The sequence below is a fragment of the Schistocerca gregaria genome, chromosome X (genome assembly GCF_023897955.1).
Source record: "Schistocerca gregaria isolate iqSchGreg1 chromosome X, iqSchGreg1.2, whole genome shotgun sequence".
In the NCBI taxonomy this organism is placed as follows: Eukaryota; Metazoa; Arthropoda; class Insecta; order Orthoptera; family Acrididae; genus Schistocerca; species Schistocerca gregaria.
In genome coordinates, this window is record NC_064931.1 from 69,190,477 (window position 1) to 69,210,489 (window position 20,013).

At 42.5% G+C, this 20,013-nt stretch overlaps 1 protein-coding gene across 1 annotated transcript in view; it reads right to left on the reverse strand.

Annotated features, from left to right (window-relative positions):
* Positions 1 to 20,013, reverse strand: part of LOC126298342 (uncharacterized) — a gene marked incomplete in the record, with an annotated part of 1,034,705 nt that overhangs the window by 411,821 nt on the left and 602,871 nt on the right.

Genomic DNA, 20,013 nt, shown 5'->3' on the forward strand with positions numbered 1-20,013 from the left:
TGGAAATCATGGCTGTGGGGGCAAGAACCACCTACTTATTAATAGGGTCGGGTTGAAAAAGGAGTATAGTCCATGACGTGCAAATATCCAAAATTTATTTATTCAATATTTGAGAATGAGTGCACTTAGACTAGAGACTTGCAACAAATTTTAAACATAATTTCAAACCTGTACGAAATTTTTTTCACTGACCACCCTCCACAAAACGATGAAAGGAAAAAATATCGCTTACTACATTTTCGCTCTTCATGCAGTAAAGCTGCCGCGTGATGCATCACGTTTTAATTTATTACTTAATTACTACTAACTCTATTCGCAACACATTTTGTACACAATAGCCACATATATCACTGGATCTACCCGCAAAATTATATCATTGTAGACAACTTAATTCAGCAGATACGTCGTCATCAACATTGAGCTTCGTGAAAATGAAATTTCAGGGCGAAATTCTGCAGGTCGAAATTCTCTAGAGATACAGGTGAAATATGTGTACAAATACGTGTGAAATATATTTGACATGTGCGTACGCGGCCAAAACCACGAGTAAAAAGCTCATCCTAAATCACTGGAACAATTTCAACTAAATTTGGTATACACATTAGTTACAGTGTGGGAAGAAATATTGTGGGGGGTACGAACCACCAGTCTCTTATTTGGGTGAAAGGAGCCACCAGTCTCTTATTGGGGTTAATGTGGTAATGTGGAGAAAAAAAGAGGGGAGAAGGAGATGGACAGGCAGTGAGGGGAAAGGAGGAGATGGGCACAGATAGCGGAAAGGAGCAGATGGACAGAGTAGAGGGAAATGGACAAAGAGGGGGGAAGCGGAGACGGGGGGGGGGGGGGGGTGCAGCAGGAGATGGACAGGGAGTGAGGGTTGAGGAGGGGGCAGGGAGAGAAAGTGGAGGAGATGGACAGAGAGTGGGAGGAGGAGGAGATCGACTAACGCCAAGTTCGCAGCTAATTTGAAATAAAATCATTCTGCAGTCTAAAATATTGTTCCATATGGGCCATTGTCTCTAAAGTGGTCTCGCAATATTGAAATGTCAAAATGTGTGTTAGATGCCACACTACCTTAAGTACTTCTTCCCTCTACTGCATTCCATGCAGCACCAGACGGTACACGAAGACCGCCACCAAGACCAACAGCACGACCAGGGCCACCTTCTGCATCATTACCTGCATCTGCAACAATCGAAGTGGAAACACCATCATACAACACCCCTTCCAACTTCAAAATACAATAAACACAAAATAGACACTTGATACTTATTACTGACGCTTACATCTCTTTCTTCACTGTAGCTCTCAAGAAACACTACAAACGTTTCAAAACAAAACGGCCCTTTCTTCTGAGCCAAAATAAGTGCCTCCAAAAACGTAGCACACAGAATATGCCTACTCACTCTCCATCTCAAGTAGACTCACACCGTTCGAATCACCACACTCCACATTTCCACACTTGCCGAAAGTTTGTACTGTCGGAACAGTATCTAATACAGAGAGAGCATGAGGGCTCCACCCTCAGTAATGACCAAGAGAATTCTCACACAGGTAGACAAATGTTAAGCTATCAAGTCTGGCTGCATTACGTGTTCCCACCTTGCGCCATATGAGCGTACGTTATTCACCTGGTAGTCCAGGTGTTATGATGTGGGGTGGTATGATGTTACACGAGCTCATTGACGTACAAGTCATTGAACACACGGTACACTCATCAGACAACGTTACTTTGACACTGTAATCCTTCCCCATGTGCGTCTTTTAGGATTGTATTCCGTCTTGACTTTGTTTTTATGGATGACAGGTGTAGGAGCTCTTGGAACGACAGAATGTTTGGCGAATGGACTGTCCTGCTCGTTTCCCCTACATAAATCCAATCGAGGACGCGTGCGATTTGTTGCGGAGACATTTTGTAGCACGTTCACATGCACCGACGACCATCCAGCAGTTGTTAGCCGCGCTGGTGGAGGAATGGAAAGACAGAGCCCCGCCATGCTCATGAAACATCGTAACTGTGCTTTTCTTGATCGGTGTATTGGTCATATTACCGTTATCTCGCCATCAAGATCTTAAAACACAGCGCCATTATGTTTGTTTTTATGAAGTTGTACTAAGAGAGAAGTTCGATATTACAGTGTCTGCGTTATTCGGAATTACGATGCAAAGTAACTGAATGTAGGTCGTAGATGCATTGTTGACGACATATGGAAGTTTGTCTCTCACCCTGGGTCATGCACGGATAGTCAAATGGTAAGGCGACTGTTCGCGATGAGCGGGAAATACCGATTCGAGTCCTGCTGCGGCACAAATTTTTATTGTCGTCATTTCATTCTACAGCTTGTGGCTGTCCATATTCGCAACTGCGAATACATTTAATGAAGAGGGAGATGGATAGGAGAAAGGCGGGATACGAGATGAACTTCTAGGTCGCATCTGAAACATCGCTGTCTTCATGAGGGAACACAGAGAGACACACAATTAAGCAATGAAATATTTTCCGATAGTACACTGAAGTTTCAAAATTTATTATGAATTGCCCGAAATGGCGCGGTGGTGAAGTGCCAGACTACGGAAAAATGCCGCCTGGAATTTTTATCTGAAACTTACCACTTTTTCTTCTCTGGCAATTTTTCTTAATTTCAAAAATGCCAAGCTCCAGTGTAATTCGAAGTGCGTGTTACACCGTTGCTTTCCCTGTATATGGCCGAGTATGTCAGCTCGTGAGGTCGCTTACCACCACAAACAGGTCCATACAGTGTGACGTTCAAAACAACGTTCGGGTTGATGTTAGCTTTACTTTCCATTGTGAATTGTCGCAATCATTGTAATATATGCTGCTGAAAATCTGCAATATATCAAATGAATAATAAGAAACGCACAAAAATAAACTATCGAATAAACACCTCTCGTAATAGTACTGAAGGCTCATAAGCGTTTATCAAGGGTCGTTCGGAATTGGGAATGTATCTACATGAACTGCTTTGCTTCAAGCGACCTTTTTTACCTCTGTGGATCTGATTTTTTGATATACGAAGCAGTTGAATCCTTCACCTACCCGCTCAGTCTGCTGATAGACTTGGTTTGTGTAACTGATCATCTACTACAATCGGTGTCCCTAAACACCGTATGAGATGCAGCACCGAACTACCTAAATCAGCATCACGAACGTGTGGCTACTAAAGATCTCTGATATACAAATGTGGAACCACTCTTATAAAACAGGAACAGGTGGATAAAGGTAAATTTAAAGTCAAGAAGTTGAGACATGAGAATGGGAAAACCAGTGAGGTTATGTTATCAACTCGGCTGCTATTTTGGAAGCCGCCATCTTCGATGCATCTTGCAATTTGAAATTGAAAGAGGGTAATGTGATATAGCAAAGAGTTGGAGAATTACACGGTAAGAACAATGAGGCGTTTCATTTGAGCATAGCTTTAGTTATTTGCGAGTTATGACCGATTTCTCTTCTTCACAAGTGACGTGGAAGCTGATGGCATTAACACAAACCGAACGCATGGAAATATTTCCGATATCAGGATAGAGGAACAACCGTGTAATCGCAGAGGATTTCAACCAACGTCTTGTAGACATGCTACCCATTGCTCGCAATGCGATGGTTAACTTGTCACGAAATTTCGCAAGCACGCTGTGTCGCAGACAAACCGTAAGCGGGTCGATCTAAAACGGCTACGGATGAAGCAACATGAACCGTTGTTCTGGCATCATTCAGCAAGAGGTCAGACCACAGTAATCCTCGTATGTCGCAAGATGCTGGAATCAACCAAACACCGATAGTAAAAGTTTTCACCACACATAAACTACATACTTAAAAATGCAAATGTTATATCTCACCGAGGACGACCCAGATCGTCTGGTTCAGTTTGCAGACTAGGTGGCACTCAAGCTAGACGAAAACCGTCGTTTCCCATATGACACGCTGTTTACAGATGAAGTGATGGAGATGTAAGTGAACAAAATAATACATACTGATCGTATGTCAACCTTCACTGGATCGGTCTATCGAAAATAGTTGATGATGGTTTGATGTGGAATATGGGGTTCTCGTATTGTCGAGCCCTTTTGCATTCACGGTACATCAATGACTGTCCATTATCTGCAGTTGTTCGGTGCCAATGTGTGTCTCACTGCTGTCCGGAGATGCAACATTTCCAACTTTCTTTCAGCATGGTGTTCCAGCTAATCAGTTTGCCCTGTGGATTGTCCGCCACGTTCTAAGGACTTACGGTCAATAGATTTCTATCTGTGGGGACACGTGAAACCAATTTTGTATCCTATGAAGATCAGGAACCTTCCAAAACTCAGAGACAGGTTCGTTATTGCTTGTGTTCGGATTCCGATACATGTCCATGACAAATAGCTGAAGTAGAAACAACGTTCTGGACAAGATGTCTAACACATTACGTTGCCTCTGTACGTTATCGCCGGCCTCTGTGTCCGAGCGGTTCCAGGCGCTTCAGTCTGGAACCGCGCGATCGCTACGGCCGCAGGTTCGAATCCTATCTCGGACATGGATGTGTGTGATGTCCTTAGGTTAGTTAGTTTTAAGTAGTTCTAAATTCTAGGGGACTGATGACCTTAGAAGTTAAGTCCATAGTGCTCAGAGCCATTTCAATCATTTTTTTTGTACGTTATAACCACCATTTGCCCTATTCTGTACAAAATGCGACGTAAGTCTATCATGAATTAAGCAATGCTCAAATAAAAGACTCCGTTGTTTTACTCATGATATTCTCTACCTATATGATATGCCATGTGAACACCATTCCATCTGAAAATAACGAACTGCGTTTAAGACAGTGGCTTCCAAAATACCCGCTACGCATAGTTTCGTAGCTTCATATGTAGTACAATAATCTCAAATCTGCCTCCGTCTGAAATGTGAAACATTTTTCCCTTGTAAATGTACATTCATAATTCCCCACGAGGAGCGGGAAATAACTGTACCCATCCAATCAGTCGTCGCATACCTGCATCCTAACTAAACCCTCTCTTCCCCATCCATAGCTGAAATCTTCATTAGTTTCACTGTAATTGTTCTCCGAAGTATAAACATCATTTACACAGAACCAGTTGTTGAATACTCAAAGTCCCCTATAAGAACAGGACCAACGACGACTGCAGAGAATCGTTCAACGTGACGTAAGTGCAACCCTTCCACAAATTGCTGCAGATTTCAATGCTGGGCCATCAACCAGTGTCATCGTCGAACCATTCAACGAAACATCATCGATATGGGCTTTCGGAGCCGAAGGCCCACTCGCGTACCCTTCATGACTGCGCGACACAAAGCTTTACGCCTCCCCTGGGCCCGTCAACACCGAAACTGGAGTGTTCATGACTGGAAACATGTTGCCAGGTCGGACAAGTCTCGTTTGAAAGTGTATCGAGCGGATGAACGTGTGCGGGTACGGAGACAACCTCATGAATCCATGGACCCTGCATGTCAGCAGGGGACTGTTCAAGTTGGTGGAGGCTTTGTAATGGTGTGGGGCGTGTGCAGTTGGAGATATATGGGACCACTGATACGTTTAGAAGCGACTCTGACCGATAACATGTACTTAAGCATCTTTTCTAATCAAGTGCATCCACTCATGTCCATTGTGAATTCCGAAAGAACTTGGGCAATTCCAACAGGACAATGCGTGACCCCACACGTCCTGAATTGCTACAGGGTGGCTGCAGGAACACCTTTCTAACAGATTTAAAAAAATGTTGATTTGAAATGTAAGATAGTTATTGTTATGTACTAATATTAATATTGAAAGGATGACTGTGAGGCCTACTGAAACAAATGTCAAAACTTTAATTAATGAAAGAAACAAATATAAAACAGTCTCCTAACTGATATTAACTTTAGATAAACTGGGAACCTTGGAACGTCTTACATCGTCCACTTCAAGAGAGGTAAACTGTTCAGTATTCTATCGGAAATACGAAATTTTAAAATGATTTATAATTTACTCCATTTCAGAAAATGAGAATAGTGAGCACTGCATATAATTTTATTTTATAGCAGTTTCTGGTTCAAGATAATACCTTGGTTGCTCTGGTAACACGAATAGGCTGTGTTGAGAGCCCAGTAATAGCTGTGAGGTTGCTGAAAAGCCAAGCTCAGCACGCTAAATCCAAACTCCCGGTGTGCTAGACGAGAGAGTCGCTGCGGAGGTACGAAACCATGACTTTAATTAAGGATCAAACATTGTATTAGTCAATAACTTGTGCTGAGATAAGTCAACTGATAACGAACGGTATGTATCCACTCTACATCTGCTCCAGTACTAACTCAAAAGTAATCCGCGCAGTGCATACTCTGCGAAAAAATGCAGCTTTAATAAATACACTAAATGTTATGGTGTATTTATACGTCGTGTTTCACATTTTATTTCGATCATCTTAGACGAATTTCTGGTAACGCCATAAGCTAAAGAGCTTAGTAGCGAGAAGAACGTAATTTTAGAGTTTGATTTAGGTCGTCCAATGACAGGTAGCATATTGAGAAACAAGTTTCCTCCAGATAATTCTATCAGCTGCCAAGTTTTCAGCTAGTTCCCAGTTCATGTCCATGCATTGATGATCCTTTGCAAAAGTTCGTTTCCAGGTGTTACAGGTTCTTCCTCTACTTCAGTATCAATCCGTTGGTTTCCACAACAGTGCTGATTTGGAGATTCTTCCAACTTTCATGCGTAAAACTTGCCGCAAAAGTTTCAGTCTTCATTTAGCCACGATTTTGTGTAGGCTATGTATACCACGTCTTCTAAGCACTTCATCATTTGAAACGTGGTCCCGAAAATTCACCTCAAGCACTGTTGGTGAAAAGCACTGAGCTCATATGTTGATTTTACTGGCATTTTTCAAGTCTTATATGCGTATATGGCCTTCGGTGGGATGGATGGTAGAGGAGTACAGCCGAAGCTTTGTGGACATACTTATATTGTCCAATAGCCATATGGATCGCATTCTTTAGAAGAGTACAGAAGTTTTCCCAGTTCTGCTGGTGCTGTCTGCGTCTAAGGCCCGTTATCGCAGGTACGGCTGCCTAAATATGGAACTCGGTCAACATCTTGTAGTATCTTCTGCTGCCCTATAATTTGAGTAGATACATTTCCACATTTTATGCAAAGTGTACTTGTCTTATCACCATTTACTTTTAACCCTACAAAACCGACCACTCCATCCAGCTTAGTAGCCATTAGTTGCAAACTTCATGGTATTTATGCCAGAGGAATGATATCATCTAGAAAATCCAGATCTGGAAACCTAGCCTGCTCATTATAATGTGTGCTCATGTTGGAGCTGTCCAAATTTATTCACATTATTAAATTTGTGACTAATATTAAAAGGAATGGTGACAAAATGCGTCCTTGTTTGACGCCTGTCAGAATGTTACAGAAAGGGCTGCTCCGATCTTCTGTCCTTACACACCAGCTCAGGTCTAAATATATGGTAGCTTTCTGAAAACATCAGTGAGATAGTAAGGAAATCCACGTGGGTTTACGATATTTCACAATGATTATCGGTGTATACCGTCAAAAGCTTTTTTAAAATCAGCAAAGTTTGGATCAAATGTACAGATGAATTCTGTGCTTCGTTCTATTACATTTCGCGTAATAAACATTTGTTCAGGGCAGGATCTCCGACTTCGAAAGCCAGCCTGTTTTTCTGATAGTCGAAAATCTGCTGCATTTCGTATCCTTTTCAGAAGAACGAGGCAAAAAAACCTTGCCTGCCACCGACAGAAGCATGATACCTCTCCAGTTCGAACATACTCGTGGATTCCCTTTCTCCGATAATTTCTCAACGATGCCACACCCCCAGCCTCTGGAAATTCCATTGTTTGCTGACAGGTATTGCACAGTTTGGTAAAGTGTTGAATCGAGTAGGGGCCTTCATATTCTAAACCAGCTGCTTTATGGTATTTGAACGTTGCGATTGCTCCGTATGACTCTGCTTCTGTGATATCACAGGTTTTTACCATTAGCTCTTGCGTTTTTGTCTCATTTTCAAAGCAATAAGCATTTCAGTATTCGGTGAATGAGAAAGAGTGAAGCTCAGCGTCCTACAGGCGACGGGTTATCAGATATGGAGTACACTCCCAAATTAAAGAAGGGTGGGGAACGATAGAGGACGTGTTCTTTTGAAAGTAGCCATTCCTACATTTCCCTTAACTGATTTAGGGAAACTCGGAAATCCTGAATTTGGATGGCCGGGCAGTAATCTGAGCCACCATCCTCCCTGAGTCTGACCACGGTCTTACCTCGCTCCACTGACGACTAGGCGCTTTCTCGTCGTTCAGAGAGCAATATATTATCACGTGAACCAAGTATTTCATGCCTTGCAGTCTTAAGTTATCTTTAATCGCTACGGCAGTGCAAAACTTGAAATGAGGCCAAGGTGCATCAAAATCTTCTTCGACTAGCGACAGTTGGTGATGTATCGTTACGAAATGTGTATTTCGGATAAGGAAACTGCGAATTTCTTCAACATATCCAGAGATTGGTAAAGGAATGAAGGTACACTCTTTGTTCGATATAGGCTGATTATGGAAGATCAGGTCCTCGCCTGAACACGCCTCCACCGCAACTGAACTTAGTAAGGAGAGCGGAAAGAAATTCAATCCAAAGAAATGCGCGAGTGTAAGTTTCCGCAGTCACCTTCAATAAATTATTTTCGAGTACACGATCGCGTTGTGCTGTACTTGCACAGACCCGTCTCTTCACTCCTGAATTCCAATTAAAAATCACGTAAATGATATTCTGACACTAGGAGCAGCAGAAGATAAAACTATAAATGCTCTGAATACGTCCTCGCGACGCCACTGTAATGGATTGTAGCGACCCTAGATTTACTACTGGGGGAAGGTCGAACACATACTACAACACACATAAAACACAAAATCACTTTAAAGTTTGTGCAATTTAAAATACTTAACTTGAAATAATCCATGTCCGTAGGGGTGACAAATATATGCGTAACTATCGCTGAACCCTGTAACTTATGTTTACGAATCACTGATTGATCGTTCCAAACTGCGTAACCACCAAGATCACCAGACTTGAATCCTCTCATGTGGAAATGGAAATGTGTTTCTTTCAATGGTTTATTCGTTATTTCTCTTCCGTATGTCCTTAAAGATATTTCCACAAAGTTACATTGTCCTACGACGACTCGTTTTTCATGGGGGCTCTATCAAGTAGCGAAAGTCTCATTATAACTAACCCGTATATTCTAATCAGAATTTATGATTTCGCTGCTGTCGATTCCGGTCTCAGAAAACTTTCTGTTGCTAGGACGATGTGGATATTATTATCTTTAATAAGTGTGGCTAATTCTGGGCCCTTTTTATGGATGCACCAGCGGATTACTAACAACTACTGCTGCTGTTGTTGTTGAGTGTGTGTTTAACGTTTTATTTCTTTCATAAACTTATGAAAAGTTCTCCGTCTCAAGGACGAAAATGCAAAATAAAACTCTGTAAATAAAATTCCAGTTTCCTAGTGTTCTCCCGACTATGTCCTTTACAGACAATCAATTTAAGGCGTCCAGCATTGCTAAAAGACCGTACGCTTACTTTTAACAATACGTACACCAAAGCTCGAACATTGCTTCGGTTGAACGTTTCAACAGCTGCAGCTTATATCACTGTGAAAATATCAGTTGAGAACTGTTAAAAAGAAACAGTACTGCACGTTGACGTCGGTTTGCTCCTCCCTGTGCCTGTAACCGCAGAGCGGATCAGAGCCAGCCGTGGTAAAACTGAGCACGTAAACGGATATGTGTGTAATTTTCCGACGGGTCTCGGAACGGAAGCCGCGTCCCCGGAGCGTGTAAGGGAAACAGGAGGAGATAAATGGAAAGCGCAACACGTGCCTGGGGGCGGCGTGCGCAGGTCGCCGCTGTTTACACAACCCCGCCTGGGATCAACAGCAGGCGTCACAACACGGGCACGTGGCTTGCGCTCAAACACAGCTCACGGCTCCAGATTCGCCGTGCGAAGCGACTTCAATAAACATTGACACACCACCTGTACACCAGCCCGGCGGCTACCTAAAGCTCAAATTCCGCTCCCGCACGGCGTATTTAGCACTGGCACGTTCACGGTGTGATCGGAAATACGAAAACTTCTGTGCTCATTAAGGGAGAGGGAGCCGTGTAAAATTTCTTCACAGTTAATAACTACGTTCCGGAGCGTGTTTCGATCCCGGACGTTTGCTGTTCGCATGCTGTACTGGGGGGCTAAGAGGGCTAGTCATAAGGTTCCAATTACCATCTCGAAAAAATATAGCCATATAAAATTTTTTGGCAGACTGTGGCTAAGCCATGTCTCTGCAGTATCCTTTCTTTCAGGAGTGCTAATTCTGCAAGTTTCGCAGGAGAGCTTTTGTAAAGTTAAATCATACGAATAACTGATAATCGTGATGTCGTTTACGTATATTGTGTCTCACTAAAATATTAAGAAAATATTCCCACCGCTGAGTGGCCGAATTTTACTCGCACAGTTACTAACAAAACTATTAGCTTGCAATACACATTTGATTCAGCGATATTAATTACAAATTAAAAAATAAAAAACCGCAAATATAAAGGCAACGTAACAGAGACCATAAATGGGCGTGGGAAAGGTGTTAGTGTCTTCGGTGGCTGAATATTTAAGTATGGTAACTGAAGGCCACAAAGTTTGAAACAGTGGGCTTACATTCTTGGACACAAACCTTCATCACGTCATCATATACTTTCTATTTAAGGAGAGGTTTCAATCGAGAGGCAAGAAAAATAGGTGACGTGTAGAATTTTTTTCACACAACGATTGCTTTTATTAAAATGGGAAATTACGACTTTATTATACACAAATTCTTGTATGAAAAAAATTATCTCGTAACAAAGTAAAAATGGGGGCTGCAGCCCTTGTCTAAGCACACAGCTCGCGGTGCGTTCTAATTTGCGCCAAGCGTTTACAGAATCATGGGTATTTCTGAAACATAGCAATAGAAAATACTTAAATCAGAATGAACTTGGGAGGCCATCACGAGGCGTTTTGGAAAGTACCTCGAAAAAAATGGCTGGTATTTGACAAACATATCAGTTACTTGAAATGTTTTTCTAAGTTCAAACCTTTAAAAAATATTTAAAAATCGGATAGAAACAAAAGCGCTAAGGTCAGCTAAATTTAATCATTTTCCATTTAAAAAATCAAATGAATCGGTTAATCTGAGGAGTCTCTAGAGATATTCCCGCGCTGAAAATGTTTCGAGAAAAACGCGCTTGAAGTTCGGAGTAACCAAGAAAACCTTGTTTCAAAACGTACGGTTAATCTGAGATCCCACAATCATACAGGCATCCTTCCTCTTTCTCGTAAATGCACTGGTTCTGAATCGGGTGCTGTATTTTTCAGTCCGGGCTCTTAACAAACTGAGGCATTCCTCGCCACGCGTTTCCTGTCAGAGAACTCCGCGAAGTTTTGCTGATCCTCACTGTGACGATTCATAGCACGATCGTGATCTTCAAAATAAATGAAAAATCTTCATAGAACATACCTGCTATTATATCAACATTTTTTGCCCCACAATGAAGATGTTTGAGTGCGGCCGCGCTGGATTAGCCGAGCGATCTCAGGCGCTGCAATCGTGGACTGTGCGGCTGGTCCCGGTGGAGGTTCGAGTCCTCCCCCAGGCATAGGTGTGTGTATTTGTCCTTAGGATAATTTAGGTTAAGTAGTGTGTAAGCTTAGGGACTGATGACCTTCGCAGTTAAGTTCCATAAGATTTCACACACATTTGAACATTTTGTTTCAGTGCCTGTTTCCAAAGGCACGCGTTGAAGCTCTAGTTCTCACTTTGCGTATTGGCACCGGTGTATCTTATAAGTAAATCCTCATTTGACAGGAATTCATATACTAGACGAGTCTCTTCTTGAATCAGTTCGTCGGGTGCCTACAGCTCCCTATATTTCGGTCGGCGCACGACTCGCCAACACACTGTAACTGCTAAAATACTTTCACAATAAAAAAGGCATAATCTATATACTTCAGGCATGCAAAGTGTGCAAAAAAATCCATTGTTCCTCTGCCTCGAACAAAACCTCCCCTTGGGCATGTATTTTCTGAAATTCTGTACAGAAACATTGGCGACTTAACTTCTGAGGTCATCAGTCGCCTAGAACTTAGAACTAATTAAAGCTAACTAACCTAAGGACATCACACACATCCATGCCCGAGGCAGGATTCGAACCTGCGACAGTAGCGCCTGGAACCGCACGGCAACTCCCGCGGGCTGCGAGTCTCACACACTACACTCCAAAGCTAAGTTGCTTCACTAATACCGAGGAGGTCTCGTAGTACTTAAGACACTTGATTCGCACCTGTGAGCACGGCACTTAAATATCCGCCCAGTCATCGAGATTTACATTTCAGTTTCATGATGTGTGACCGCATACGGCAGCCCTCCTCCGGCAATAATGCTGCTCCCTTGGAACGCGGACTGGCCCCTTGCAATCATGGAGCGAGCAGACAACACCAGAGGCACATCCCACCACAACGCCCACTGCACCGCCACAGACTGGCGAGCGATAGGGTCTCTTTAGGGATGTAGCGCCGGCCGTTGTGGCCAAGCGGTTCTAGGCGCTTCAGTCCGGAACCACGCTGCTGCTACGGTCGCAGGTTCGAATCCTACCTTTGGCATGGATGTGTGTGATGTCCTTAGGTTAGATAGGTTTAAGTAGTTCTAAGTCTAGGATACTGATGACCTCAGATGTTCAGTCCCATAGTGCTTAGAGCCATTTGAACCATTTAGGGATGTAGCAAAGAAAAAAAGTTTTTTATACAGTTTACCATGTATATCGAAGAATCCAAGCGTTGGTAATGTGGTGTTACGGAAGAATGCTGGAAATTAGATAAATTGACAAGATAAGAAATGAGGTCCTACGTAGATTCGACGAGAAAAGTAGAAAACTATACGAAGGAACAGGCTGAAGGGACAGAATGAAGGGACAGCGCGAAAGGCTTATGTTAATACATCGGGGAATAACGTCCATGGTACTAGAGAGAGCCGCAGAGAGCAAATGCCGTAGACGAAGACAGCGATTTTAATGTATCCAGCAAATGATCGAGGAAGTTGAATCTAAGTGCTACTCTGAGACGAATGGATTGGCAACAAACTGAGGATTAAAAAATAAAATATAAAATTTCAGTTAGGCACAGTGACCAGTAGTGACAAGACAATAGTGAAGATATGTAAACTTTCTGTGTCTCCTCACATTTGTATAGGTAAATGCAGGCTTGCGCCTTACCACTTTTTTTGTTGATCTCATTTCGTTCGTTAATGTTCGTTGTACTTGTTGGGGGGGGGGGGGGGGGCAGACGTCCCATGACACTTGTTGAATTTCATCGTTGAACGGTTCATTCAGTTTATCATTACAGAGGGCAACTAACCCTCTGACCGCACACGCTGAAGCGCTCGAAGTATTTCCGAGAAATACATTTACGCATAATTTCACTTTCGTCAGTCTTCAACAAACGATTCCGTAGAATGATTTCTCATTGTTCACTTTTCATGTAAAATATACCGTAAATCTTTCCCTCTTCAACATAAGCACTTGCAGGTCCGAATTCGACTGTAACTTCTGAACCACTGAAAATAATGGAACTAATTCTTACAGACACTGAACAACTTAGGGTGAATGTCAGTTGTTGGTGAACCATCCAAAGCAAAGAATTGTATGACAGTACAATATTGCCGTCATTTATTTTAACAAAACATACATAATCCTAATACTTTAAAAAACCATATAAACGAACTATTTCGCAGTTCAATTTCGCTCATAATTGTATTACAGTGCATCATAAAAGTAAAATTTCACTGATATCAACACACAAACCTTTATGTCAGGCCGGGAAACTTTTACGTTCTCCAATTAGCTTTTGCCGTAGTTTCACGGCCATCAAATGCAACAATGGTTCAAATGGCTCTGAGCATTATGGGACTTAACTTCTGAGGTCATCAGTCCCCTAGAACATAGAGCTACTTAAACCTAACTAACCTAAAGACATCACACACATCCATTCCCGAGGCAGGATTCGAACCTACGACCGTAGCGGTCGCACGGTTCCAGACTGTAGTGCCTAGAACCGCTCGGCCACTACAGCTGGCATCTAATGCAATAGATGAAGGATGCCCACGCTGCATGGACACTTCTAACATTACATTTCATAAGTTTTTTCGAGTAGTAATATTACGTTGCATCGTTTGTATGCGTTTCTTAAAAAATGCATACAGCACACGTTATTTTTACGCTAAGTATCCCATTTCTGCAGACTTAAGCGTCTCCGTAGGAGAATAATGGAAAACATTTCTTTCTTCGTTATTTGGCTGACAGGACCACTGATATGATACTGCGTGCCGACATCTTGTGTTAAAAATTAAGCAATTCCTCATGGTAACTGAATGGTACAGTGATTATGGCGATCCAACCTGTTCATGTGGTGGAACGTGTGACAGGACTTGAAGCGGTCGTTGGTCCTTTGGACGCAGCGTATCAATACCCACTCGTCCGGTACTGCGTCCAAATGAGCGCTCGCTTTTACTCGCCCATTGTAGCTCACGAATGTCTGGAGTGACATTTCCGCTTCAGCTACCGTACTAGAGCAAGCAGGAAGAAGGCTGAAGGAGTTGCGGGCATCGGCCACATGGCATACACCAAGACTTCCTCCTTCTGTCTGGATTTGCTCCTAGCTGGACTTCAGACAGAAGGCGAAATTTGGAGATAGGAGGGACACCGAAACACCTGCAGTTTACTCAGGGATGTTCAGCTAAATTGCTCTCCTTGAACACCACCCGGAGCGTTTAGGGTATCGTATTTCTATTTTCTTTCGCCTCCGTAGCTCAGTGATCAGCGGTCTGGTCACTATGGGGAGGACCCGGGTTCGTTTCCCGGCACTGAAAGGAATTTATCCTTGGTGAAAGGACTGAAACGGGGTGCATTCATCCACTTTATGCCAACTGAGGAGGTGGTTGAGTGAAGTGGCGGCTCCAATGCCGGGAGAGCCCTGTGCTGGTCCCACGCCTCTCCATATCGCATCCACCGTAGCCACTGCCAGAGGATGACAGTCGGTCTCGATTGAACCATCAGGACCAGTACGCGAAGCCCTCCTTGTTTTATTTCTGTTTTCGCTCAGATGAATTAAAGAAAGTCCTCACTAAGCGACGTATAGTCTCGTGTCATTGATATATAAATTAATCTGCTTCAAATGTAACCATAGTAATGTCTGCTACTTTGACTGCTGCATGAACCTTAAAAAGCAGTCTTACCCAGCAAGGCACGAACATCAAAAGACCACTAACATGCTCTGCCTGCATATTTAAAAACTTGTTGATGTGCCCAACCACCAGAGTCAGGTGAGCATATTACAGATAGACCATCATTTTACGATTATATATTTTACAGATTTTACCTGTTTCAGACTACATTAAATATTCTTTTAGATAATTTGCAGTTAGATATGTAATTATTACTGCTAAACATCTCAAAATGTCTAACTTTTATTTAAACTTTATCTACCATGAATGAAACATCAAGAAGCTACGTTCATGTCTTTATGTAGCTTTCCGCTGCTGTGCTAAGCTACTAAAATAGTTGTCTTTGTAACATTAATTTTCTAAATTCTCACTAAATAAACAAATTGGGATAATAGGACAAATCATTTACGCAGTTGCTAGTCTATAGTGCATATACGGAGAACCCTCTGTTTCGGTACTAGTTTCTGAAATACACTCAACTGATTTATAACAGTTTGTGTATCTGCTAAAAAATACTATAAACACGGTCACTTAATAGCTGCCCTCAATATGTACTCAACTGTGTCTCGTACACTAAAGTAACGTGTCTGTAGCATTTGTTTCTGATTTAGTAAACAATTTTGCATATAAATGTTAATAACTTTTTTAATGTTTACTTAATGAATACAGTACGATAATAATTTTAGTGAACTCATCTCTTTACTGTAATATAGATGTTATCATTAGATTTTCTGTAGCCTGTCCGTAAATGGTTTTATTGTTTTTAGTCGACACTCGAAGTTTTAATTTTGGCACAGGAATTATCTGGACTTATTGCTTCGTGTCCATGAGTATGCGGCGGAAAAGTTTAACCAACCGCGACGGGATTTCCAATTACTGTTGCCACAGCGATCCACCGGACAGCTACCCCTCCTCCACACACAGCTCACTGCACTCACTCAGGCCTCTGCTCAGCGTCTGGTAGTTTACCTGGCCCAACCGCTACACGGCAACTTGTCAGCCACATGATTCTTGTTAAGTCCACTTGTAAAATTACAGTGTCAAGCCTCACAAGGGAAACAGTGTTGCACCGCTGCGATACAGACATAAAAGTCGCACAGAGCAAACGCAGCATCTTATTCTGTCAGAGTAATTCCGCTGTATGGTGCGCTGGTTACTTCATGCAAAAAATAAATTTCACAAACTACACTGAAGAGCCAAAGGAACTGGTACACCTGCCTAATATGGCGTAGGGCTCCCGCGAGAACACAGAATGCTGGAGGGAACTGACACAATGAATCCTGCAGGGCTGTCCATAAATCCGTAAGCACCTTGCAATCTGCTGAATAATGTTTATGTCTGAGGAGTTTGGTGTCAGCGGAAGTGTTTAAACTCAGAAGTGCGTTCCTGGAGCCACTGTGTAGCATTTCTGGACGTGTGGAGTGTCGCCTTGTCCTGTTGAAGCTGCCCAAGTCCGTCGGAATGCACAATGGACATGAATGGATGCTTACGTACGTGTCACCTGTCAGAGACGTATCTAGACGTATGAGGAGTCCCATATCACTCCAACTGCACACGCCCCACACCATAACAGAGCCTCCACCAGCTTGAACAATCCCCTGCTGACATGCAGACTCCATGGATTCATGATGTCTCCATACCCGTACACGTCCATCCGCTCGATACAATTAGAAACGAGTCTCGTACGACCAGGCAACATGTTTCGAGTCATCAACAAGGGTAGCGTGGCTGTGTGGAGTGGACTGGTCCGTTTTTTTTTTTAGTTTATAGGGGCTCGGGAAAGTACAGAGAGAGCCTCAGTCTCAAAGGGTGCAGCACAAACAGAGGACGAGGGTAAACTTAGCAACAATCAGTGTTTTAGATGTAAATTTTCGTAGCTGCGTTCGGAAAGAACAAGAGTTCCAAGCGCTAATAGCAAACACTGCAGCTCAAATCATTATAGATACTGAAAACTGGCTAAAGCCGGAAATAAGTTCAGACGAAGATTTTACAAAGGGCCTAACTATGTTCAGAAAGTATAAATAAAATACAGTTGGTAGTGGAGTGTTAGAAGTAGTTTGCCTCGTAGTGAAATTGGAGTAGATAGTTCCTGCAAATTAATGTGGGTAAAAGTTATATTTGGAAACAGGAATAAATCAATAATTGGTTCCTTTTACGGATTCCTCCCTACCCCCTCTCCCCCACTCCACTGACTCCGATGATATAGTTATCGAACAGTTCAAAGAAAACTTCAGTCGCATTGTTAATAGGTACCCACTCATTAAATTTTTTTGGTGGTGACATTAATCTACTCTCAATATTTTGGCTTAAATTTATGTTTAAACTCGGTGGTAGGCATAAAAGATTGTCCGAATTTGTACTGAATAATTTCTCCGAAAATGTATTTAAACATTTAATTGAGGAGCCCACTCGAAGTGTGAGTGGATGCGAAAACATACTTGACCTCTTAGCAACAAATAGTCTTGATCCAGTGGGGACCATCATGACGGACGCAAGGATCAGTGACTACTGATACGGTAATCCACCAAAAATAAACGCGAGGTATACCCATTTAAAACGATCAGAAAAAAATTCGTTTCACGCCCCTCCAAGAGACGATCTCCAGTCCCTCAAAACTACCTATGTAAGTGTAGACCAGATGAGGCTTAAATTCACAGAAGTACAACCTAGGCAGCAATTGAGAGATATGTACCAAATAAGTTGACAAGAGATGGTAGTGATCCCCCACGGTACACAAGATAGTTCACAACACTGCTACAGAAGAAACGAAAAAAAATGCGAAATTTAAAAGAGCAAAATATCCAAAAGTGGCGATGTTTCAGTGAAGCTCGAAAGTTAGTGTGGACTTCAGCGCAAGATGCAGTTAATAGTTTCCGTAACGAAACTCTTGTCTCGAAATCTAGCAGAAAGTCCAAAGAGATTCTGGTCATTCATAAAGTACGCTAGCGGCAAAACAGTCAATACCTCCACTACGTGATAGTTATGGTAATACTACTGATGATAGTGCCACCAAAGCGCATGTACTAAACACAGTTTTCCGAAATTCCTTCACCAAAGAAGATGAAGCAAATATTCCATAATTCGAATCGAGAACAGCTGCCAACATGAGTAACTTAGAAGCAGATATTCTCGGTGTAGCGAGGTAAGGTCTCCAGTCCAGAATATACAATAGTTAAGTTGCATTCTAGATTATACTGATACAGTAAGTTCACATTTAGAATCACACGCAAGCGCTCGCTCGAAGTTCCTAGGGAGTGCACACTTGAAAAGGTCACACCAATACTCAAGAAGAAATACGAGAAATCCGCTAAATTAAGCGCCCATATCCTTGACGTCTATTTGCAGTAGGATTCTGAAACGTATACTGTAATCGAACATCGTGCATGACCTCGAACAAAGCGATCCATTGACGAATAACGATCACGGATTCAGAAAATATCTATCTTGTGAAACACAGCTGGCTCTTTATTCTCACGAAGTAGTGAGTTCTATCGACGGGGATCTCAAATTGATTCCATATTTCTAGATTCGACAACGTAACTCACGTACGACTTCTAAACAAATTGCGTGTCTTTTGAGTATCTTCTCAGTTGTACGAGTGGTCAAGTGATTTTCCGTCGAAAAGTCATAGTTCTTAGTAACTGACGGACAGTCATCGAAAAAACAGAACTAATATATGGCGTTAAACAAGGAAGTGTTATAGACCCTCTGCCGTTCCTAAACTACAGTGAAGCACAAAAAAAAAAACTGGAATAGGCATGCTTATTAAAATACAGAGATATGTAAACAGGCAGAATACGACGCTGCGGTCAGCAACGCCTATATAAGACAACTAGAGTCTGTTAGATCGGTTTAGTGGTGCTAAAATGGCAGGTTATCAAGATTTAACTGATTCTGAACGCGGTTTTATAGTCAGCGCACGTGCAATGGGACACAGTATCTCCGAGGTAGTGATGAAGTGGGGATTTTCCCATACGACCATTTCACGAGTGTACCGTGAATTTCAGCAATCCGGTAAAACATCAAATCTCCGACATCGCTGCGGCCGGAAAATTATCCTGCAAGATCGGGATCAATGACGATTGAAGAGAATCAGTCAATGTGGCAGAAGTGCAACCCTTCCGCAAATTGATGCAGATTTCAATGCTGGACCATCAACCAGTGTCAGCGTGCGAATCATTCAACGAAACATCATCGATATGGTCTTTCGGAGCCGAAGGCCCACTTGTCTACCCTTCATGACTGCACAACACAAAGCTTTAAGCCTCGCCTGGACCCGTCAATACCGACATTGAACTGTTAACTGGAAACATTTTGCCTGGTCGGACGAATCTCGTTTCAAATTGTATCGAGCGGATGAACGTGTACGGGTATGGAGACAACCTAATGAACCCATGGACCCCGCATGTCAGCAGGGGACTGTTCAAACTGGTGAAGGATCTGTAATGGCGTGGGGATTGTGGAGTTATAGTGATATAGGACTCCTGATACATCTAGATACGTCTCTGACAGGTGACACGTATATAACCATCCTGTCTGATCACCTGCATCCATTCATGTCCATTGTGCATTCCGAAGGACTTTGGCAATTCCAGTATGACAATGCGACACCCCACACGTCCAGAATAGCTACAAAGTGGCTCAAGGAACACTCTTCCGAATTTAAACACTTCCGCTGGTACCAAACTCCCTGTCAATTCAC